The sequence below is a fragment of the Parasteatoda tepidariorum genome, chromosome 2 (genome assembly GCF_043381705.1).
Source record: "Parasteatoda tepidariorum isolate YZ-2023 chromosome 2, CAS_Ptep_4.0, whole genome shotgun sequence".
Classification (NCBI taxonomy): Eukaryota; Metazoa; Arthropoda; class Arachnida; order Araneae; family Theridiidae; genus Parasteatoda; species Parasteatoda tepidariorum.
The window spans coordinates 92,940,350-92,949,679 of record NC_092205.1 but is presented as its reverse complement, the minus strand read 5'-3'; the positions used below and the strand labels follow the sequence as shown (position 1 = coordinate 92,949,679).

The 9,330-nt window shown below is 30.0% G+C and overlaps 1 protein-coding gene across 1 annotated transcript in view; it reads right to left on the bottom strand.

Annotated features, from left to right (window-relative positions):
* Window positions 1–8,928, bottom strand: part of LOC122271724 (neprilysin-1-like) — a 51,655-nt gene extending 42,727 nt beyond the window's left edge. Inside the window, exon 1 of the mRNA XM_043053990.2 lies at window positions 8,113–8,928. The gene's annotated coding sequence lies outside the window, so the exon portion shown is untranslated. The remainder of the gene's footprint in view (window positions 1–8,112) is intronic.
* Between the last annotated feature and the right edge of the window lie 402 nt (window positions 8,929–9,330).

Below are 9,330 nucleotides of genomic sequence, written 5' to 3'. Positions count from 1 at the left end.
AAAAAAATTGGATTTCGGGTAGCCCCGCTCACATGAATGTCGGGTATCACCGCCCAATTTTATTTCGTCGATAAATGTACGGTTGCAAAGATTATTATTTTATTGCTTCAAATTTGAATGTTATATGCATTTTTATTAACAAATATATGTTTTAATATTATATGAAACATAAATTTATGTATTCAAAAATGAAAAATTAAATATTTTTAAAATGTAATTGATATATCCAAATTAAATTTAATATCAAGAAATCATAAATATTATGATAAGCTATTTGCTTACTTATTTATTTTCACTTATTTGTGAACGAATCAATCTACAGAAGCATTTGAATGCAATCAAAATACAAAGTGAATTTGTAATTTTATAAGAAGTATTTTATATTAAGTTTATAAGAAGAGATCAACCAAATAAGTTTATATTAAAAAACAACTATTGTTATTAATTATTGTTACTTAAATTAAATTATTTTCGTTAAATATTTAATATAAATATGCATTAATATTACAATATATTACTATACATTAATAATGATAAAAAGTATGACTCTTGTTGTTATTAAATGATAGAATTCTCTAAAAGTATATAAATATGTAATAAATAAAATAATTTTGTGATAAAAATGATAAATGAGGTTTATCTATTGTCAATACATTGGTCATTATCATTTACACCTGAAAAAATAGCCAAAAACCACAATTTTTGGAACTGGGCGGGGCTACCCGACGCATATTTGAAAAGAACTGAAAAACGTGTTTTTTTAAATTTTTATTTTTTTAAGTTAAACTATTCTTTTTTTTGGTTTATTCTTTTTGCATTATTTAATTAGATGATAAAACAATAGAAACATACAAAAATATTGATTATTACTCAGTATTATACAGAAATATAAGCAATACTCCTTAAGTGGGCGGGGATTCCCGACTCTTCCCTATGTTGTTTTAAATCAGAAGTAAATTAATTTCACAAATCCAAGAATGAAATAGAAAGGCATATGTTTTCCTAGTGGTCTCGGTTGTGAAGAAATCAAATTCATTTCATTCTAATTTATTCGACACGTTTGTGATTGACAGCAATTAGCAAATCTATTTAATTTCCTCCAGCATCCGATTTTCGATTTTTAATAATAGTAATTCTCAGTTTTAAACTATTGCTGCCCCTTCATCGTTTTTAGTAGATGCTTAAAAATACAAACAGAAACAGAACTTCAGAGTGAAAATAAAGAAATAAATAACATAAGGAAAGAAAGAAATGAAAATATTGAACAAGATTTTTCACGACCAACTTCCGGTGGGCAGTATGATGACCCTCCTATAAGACACCAGACTACGGAAAAGCTGATAAGGAACGAGTAAAAATATGTTTTTCTACAACTCCCGTATCGCCAAGGAATGATTCTAAAGTTAGTGTTTCCTGTTAACGAAAGATTGTCGTTTCTGGTCATTAATTCTATAGAAGAAGTGCTGTGGAAAAACAATGAATATGGCCGAGCACGGACTTCACTCTTACCACGATCACGAATCAGCTGGATGTAGCTCATCAGCTCCTGTAAGTAACTACCTATATTTTAACCATATTTATATCAACCATATAGTAACCTTATACATCAACCCATTTGTGCCTAGCGTCCTTTTAAAGGGACCGTTCTCAGTGGCGTGCAAAAAGAGTCCCTGACATCCAGCAAAAAGAGGAACTTCCAATCGCAAACTAACTCTAAATTGATTAGTTTCATGTGATTGATTAGTTTCATTATTAAATCTGTAATTGATTAGTTTCATTATTAAATTAATTATTTTTGTATTTGGCTCATGAAAAATATTTTATGAAAATTAAAATGGGATTTTCGAACAAAATTTAATAATGAAAGTTTAAGTCATTAAAATGTTAACCTTTATAGCTTTTCAGAAAACGATTAGCAATATTTTGTTCGAAGATTTTTTTTAAAGTACTATAATTTAGTCATAATGTGAATTTTAATTTTGATAAATATATATTTTTCCAACTTTTTCTTCTTCTTTTGGTGATCTTTAGTGATGAAATTTTTCGTTTCGTTTCTATTCAAAAATTTTCACCTCTTCCTCCACACACCTTTGCACGCCACTAATAGTAATATAATCTAAAACAAAATGGATTAATTTTGTAAGCAAGTTATTCCTTAATATTTCAACAATATGAACATTTATATTCGAATCCATAGTTCAAAGGCAGTGTTTTTTAAAGCTATAGTGGTAATTAACGGTAAAGCTACAGTGGAAAGCAACGATATCAACTTAGCAAAAACAAATATGTTACCAATTTTTCATAGTGTCTCTTATATAAAGTCGTCTTATCTGCGAGGTGGACGAAGTTTATTTTTATATTAAAAGTGGTTGCAAAATTTATGATTTAATATTTTCTTCTAGCTTTAATAAACTTGATTTGAAGCGATTTTACGTGTCATTGCACTTTAAAAACATATAAATGCTTATTGGCATTTTTTGTTTGTTTATTTTTTTATAATTTATGTAGTTGTGATATCATAAAATGGGACAATGTAATTAAAATAGAAAATGGTAACTAGTATTTGAAGGGAATTATTTTAGTTCTTTATACGACATTAACATTACATTATTCATTAACTTTATAAGAGCAGCATTCATTAATTTAGAATTAACTTAAGGAAACTTTCATTATATTATTCATTCAGTTTATGAGAGGATTCGTCAAATAAACATAAACGAAACATTATACAAATTCATTAACGTTATACGAGCAATTTAACTTTATACAATCAACTAAACATTAACTTCATGTGACATTAACAATGTATTATTCAATAAATTTATGATGGCATTCTTTAAATAAAAAGAACTATTACAAATGATGCATCATATTAACTTGAGCATCTGTTTCGTTAAATTTTCATCATAGTTAAACAAATTTGGTTTTGGAACTTATGAATCAAAATATAACTTATTAATATTTTAACAATAAAACAATTTAATCATGTCAATAATTCATTAAATTAATTATAAGCTCAAAAACGTTCATATATGTTAATTAATTTATTATGAATTTTTATTTTTTTATTAATAATTACAATATATACTATTAGTATTATAATAAATAATATATACTATATTTATTTATTAATAATTACTATATATACATTGCAATATATAAATTCCTCACATTTATTTTCTATTTTATGCTTGATATATTTTATTTTAGACAGTTGTATTGATATATTTTTCTTTGGCTATATTAATTCAATATTAGAAAGTACTCCCTTGTGCGGATTTAATCGTGTGAGTTGATGACGAGATTATATTTTTTCATTATTTTGTTTTTCTTCTTTTTAATATTACATTAATATAATATTACATTAAAAAATTAATTATAAAAGTTAGTTTAGCCATAATTTTAATGGCACGGAGTGTAATTTGGCTAGCATTATTTTCTTTTTACCCAGATTGCAGAGTAACAACTCTTTCCAGAAAAATTTAAAAACTGGCAAAAAAAGATCGAGGTAGCTAACTGTTTTCACTATTAATAATTGAAAGAAAATTTGTAAATTAATGTTCCGTGTTACAACTGATCATCTTTAATCCTAAAATTGTTGTAAAAAAAAACGTTAAAGTTTACAATTACCCAATAAAACAATCGTCACCATTTTTGTTTAAAATTTTTTTCTAAACTGTGACTACTCTGTGATTGTCACCGTACTGCTAACGACCCATCTGAGCTGTCCAAAATTTAATCCTCTGAGCTGATATTGATACGAACCTTTTACATTTTTTCCAGTTATGGAAACAAATAGGATCATTGATACTGATAAAATGCCAACATGCCTGTTTTTAACTGTTTAAAAAATCATCATGACGATTTTACACAATTCTTGGTATTTCCATTGTTGCTAGTTTGTTTTTAAATGATCTTGACAAAAATCAACAATTAAGCACGCAAGTTACTGATTGTACATTATTTATGGAGTACCTAACCTCTGGGGTAACCTTCTCCTTCATAGGAATTCAAATAATTGAAGGGAAGATAAGGGGGTGATCTTATACCGAGAGCTGGGAAATTATCTCTTAGAAATCGAATACATACTGAGTTAAATTTTTATGAGAAAATGCAATAAAGGATAATAAAACTGTAAAAGGAAAAATACAAATATTTACAATAGAGCGGATGACTCTCTATAAGTGAAGTAACTTTTTCATTTTACTTATAGATTTTTTTTAAATATTTAAAGTGGTACTCATTAATTTTGTGTTCTAACATCTGAATGGAATCTATGGTATATCAAATACCTGAAAAGTAAATATCCCTTGATATTTTTAACCCGGCGCGAAAACCAGGACTACCGAGTCCAACAAAGGTACAAAATGTAATTATTTAATCTCACAAACCCCAATTTAATTGCAATTATATATTGATTGGCTGATTTGTAAATTATTATTTTTTAAATATTTTTGTATTTATTTAACTTGTATTTTTATAATCAATTTACTTTTCCAATTTTAATATTTTTGTAAATAAATTTTTTAAAAATAATTTCTGCATGTTTTTTTATTCGTAAGTTTGTAAATAATTCTATTGGTACTTTCATGGTTTAATTCAGTAATTACCATGGCAAAGTGCCATCTTCTCTCTTAACTCCCTGTTTTGTCATGTGTGTTATGTAACCAGTTTTTTTATTGAAGTTCATCAACAGAGGATGAATGGGAAATTGGGCCAATTTTGGCCTCAGATGTCCAGCTATGCATACTAGACCAGACCTTTTGATATTTTTAAGAGCTCTGGTGAAATTTTAAACTAGTTTGCATATCTAATTGTAACTTGACCTATATCGCAAATATTGAGAAGTGTGCCCGATTCCCAGAAATGTAACTTATGTGTCAGCAGCTCTGATTTAAGCCACTGTTACAGTTCCTTGTTTCCATGTGTTTATGAATGTTTTTACCAAGAATAGATATTTGCATAAGTGCTAATTCGGAAAGCAATGGTTAAAGTGATAATAAAATAATAATCAAAATAATCTTAATTTGTTTGATTTTTCCAGCACTAAAAAACTTTGATGTCCGATTCAAATGTTTTATTTGTTTAAATTGATTACATGCAGCTGTGGTTAAAATTATTATTAATCAACTTTATTAAATCAAAAATAAAATTATAAATCGTAAATTTTACTGCCACTTTAAATAATGATAAAAATAATATCTTATTTAACTAAGAGAAGTTAGCAAGTATGTAATTATATCATTGTAACAGTTCTTTATATTTATGTGTCGAACTCATTTTTTTTTTTTTTTGACGTTTCATTCAGATATAAAAAGTAACTTCTTGAAGGAAAAAAAAATTGTTTAGCAAATAACGAAATAAATTTAAAAAATTAAATAAACAAATGAATATTTAAGAGAAAAAAAAGTAAACAAGAAAGTTAAAAAAAAATAATGCAAAGTTTGTCAGAAGTAAATATTCAGACAATTGTTAAAGTTTAAATGCATGCTCTTTTGTTTTTAATTGTTTAAAAATAATCTAGTGCAAGCATTTAAATCATTGTTGAGACATTAAATGTAGATTTCTGTTTTAATCGTTTAAAAATAGACAGAAGTTTGACGGAAGTAAATATTTAGACAATTGTTGAAGTTTAAATGCATGCTCTTTCGTTTTTAATTGTTTAAAAATAACAACCTAGTGTGAACATCTTATTCATTGTTTATTAAATGTAGATTTCTGTGTTTAAACCTGTCAGAACAATTAACACTTTGCAGCTGCTTGTTAAGAAAAATTGCCAACTCTATTTTGATAAAACATGAGAAATTGGTATCGCCATAGGCGTAACATCACAGAAATTTGCATTGGTTTATTTTGGGGTATACGTTATTTATTTTTGAAAATAATTGGCTTATTTTCAGTTATACAAAAGTGACCAAGCACCTAGTCCCGTTTTTTCCTATCTTTTAGCAGCCTTGATAGGAAAGCAACGTAATTTTGTCCCCGGGCAGACGACGTAGACAGAGCCTGAACTGGTACCCCTCTCTCCAACCTTCCACACCACAAGCAACGAGAGGACTTTCAGACACAACACATTAAATCTGCACCTTGCTGCTTAAACACGCCGGTCGTTTAGTCGGCTTTCAGAATCGGATTTATAACCTTCGGCCTCCACCAGTGCAGTGAGCAATGTACTTACTGGCACACATATGCAATATACCATGCATATTATGCCACATACATTCTTTTTTCCTTTAAATCAAAACACTATCTATTAGGTAAATGAAGAAAAAAAAGCTTTTAAAAATGTCTATCAAAAAATTTCGGTTCAGAACAAGGAGTTCGTTACTTTGTTTTGTGGACACAATTGGAACACATTTGTTACTTTGTTCTGTGGACACAACTGGAACGTATTGTTTCATTGTGTGGTTTTATTTAGATATAAACACAATAACCAGACGTTTTCTCTTCTTCTCTACTTATATATTGTTAAAGTTTTTATAATTACTCGGCTATTTTTAAAATTATAATTGTTAAAAGTTTCAGAAACAAATTTCTTTTCGTCTGCATTTGGGAAAGTAAACACTTTATTTTATTTTATAATCGTCGTTAAGGATCCCACCCAATTTTGAGATAGCGGAGCCTTGTAATTTTGTACCCAATCCAGAAGACAAGAGAACTCTTGGATCACGTCTTGGGAGAAATTTGCCTTCCTGGAGGACTTTTTGATGGAAATAACCAGCATTTGCGTTGCATGGCAAGGAAAACCACGAATACCTCCCACGGTTAGGCTGACGGCAAAAGCAGTCTAACCCATAAGCCGTCTACCATTGAGAATATTTTACGTCAGCACTGTGATCGGTGCGAGACAGGTGCGGAATTCTTATGAACCACCCATCGTTGGGATACGAACCCGGTTCTCCTGGTGAAGGTAAACTAACAACCCGATGAAAATGAAATCTCTATCCCCTGAGCCACCACGGCTCTCAACGTAGACCAAAAAAAAAAAAAGATGCGCAAATTAGATATACTAAAATTGTCGCGATCTAACTTAAAATATCGATATTTTTTGATGATATATTTCGATATTAAAATTCGGATATCACTCGGCACTAGTATTTAACTGCTATTTCGTGAACATTTTTATTGGTTTTAGTAAGCTATGTTGTATAAGCTAGTTTTCCGTGTATATTGTTTGAAATTCTGGAAAACCGCATTCGTTATTTCGTTTATTATCCAATTTAATTAAAAATATTAATAGGCTGAAAAATATTTTGGTAATAATTTATTATATTCTATGATCATTAATATTTTTTTCTAGTCTCGTGATACGCTGTCAAGCAAAAAGTGATATCTTTGGAACTTTTTTTCTTAGACAAACATGGGACCCACGGTCCCCAGGCAGTAATCGCAGTAATCATTTACATTCAGTACCTTAATACAGATGCCAGTGCATCAACATTCAGTCCGATTTTTATGCACCAGATTAAAATCTTTCAGATTTGAATTCCCCAGAAATTGCGTCATGTTTATAAATATTCAACCTAACATTAAAAAGATGCGAGAATAGGCTTCTTTAAACTAATTTAAAATATGCTTCTCTTAAATGATGAAAAATGTCATATTTATATTATTTTCAAACGCAAAATGTTGATGAGGAACTCATGTCGTTAACTATTGGGAATCCATATTTATATAAACGAGGAAAATTCCAGAGCTAATGAGCTGATTTGACCGAGGTGGAAAGAATTTCGGTATTATAGTGAAACTAAATTTATGACCAAGGTTCCAGCAGTGTGCGGCAATAGATGACTCATCAAAATTTTGATAATAGACGTGTCTACTGTGTAGCCCAGAAGTAAATTTTAAAATGCGTCTTCAGTCTCTGACTCATTCATATCAATTCTTACGATAATGCAACACCAAGACAAGATACTTAAATAATACTAGAAACTATATCTGGCGCAGAATACGGAAACAAATACAATTAAAAATAAGCAACCGTTTCTGCTGTATACGGAAACCATAATTGAGTAGATATTTTACAGGCAAATGTCATCGTACATTGAAAATTATCTCTTATTGAGGTATTTTTCGAAGTTATTGAAATCAAAATCAAAAATCGTTACGTACTTATTAAATGACTATGACTAGGCTTTCCTGTTGTCCAGTAGAAATGGGTTAGTTGGATGATGTGACTAGTTTCTCCAACAAGAATGTCCACATTCATAATGTCCTTATTTATAGTTTTAATTAATGTCCACATGGTTGCGATTTAATGTCCACATTCATAGTTTTGTAGCCACTCATCTGCTGCCTGGTGATTGCATAGAAGTGCCATAGAATCAGTGGATGTGTTTGGCAAAATAATCTTGTCCCGTATTCTAAAAGCCGCCACACAAACTATTCAGGAAAATTTTGCGACTGAGAGGCTTTCTGAAAATAATAACGATTCTGCTTGCTTTCAAAAGCTGTATATGTCATAAACACAGAGAGATGTCAAGATAAAGGTAGGACTGTCAACTAGTAGGCTTTTTGCAAATTTTTCTTAAAAAGTGGAAGAAAATTAAAAACTAAAGATTTCAGAATTTTTGGCAATTTCGCTACATTGTAAAAATTCCATCACGAAAAAACTAGTCCTAGTGTTGTTCTTAAACTGGGCACTTAGACCGCTGAGCGGCCCTTATCTCATCCATCATGAACATTGCTAGCGTCCATCAAGAGTATCATCCATCATGAGCATTGCATTGCATTACGTCAGCGGACCTTTTGGTTGCTGAATCCATGGGAACACTGAGAGAGTAGCATTTTATATAAACTTTTGAACCATTTAAATGTAGTAGTGAAAACAATAAAATCTCAACTAATCCAGCACAGAAAGAAATTTTCCCAAAGAGAGTAGAAAGTTGGCAGATCTGTAAAGGATGTGAAAGATACCAGGACCAGGAAATATGCTTTATTGAAATTATATACATTTTTGCAGGCTTGTGTGGTCAATTTAGGCTTATAAACCTTTGTCAAGTAGAAGGACAGATAGAACAATTTAGAGAAGAACATTACAAAGTATACGTCCAGGGTTCCGGCGGAATTCGAACCCGCTACCTCCACGAATCACACAGCTTTTGGCAGGCGATACTGCTCGGCCAGGAAGGCCCCACCAGGAAATATAAGGAGATGTTCTGCGCTTTATACGCAAACTTTTCTAATAGTATAAAGATTTTTTGTTTTAATGTATGATTAATTTAAATTTTATTTAATCTAAATTTGTCAACTACGACACATGGAGCTGTGATGGCTCAGGGGATAAAGCGTTAGGCGAACCGGTTTCGAATCCCAGTCGATACGAATTCC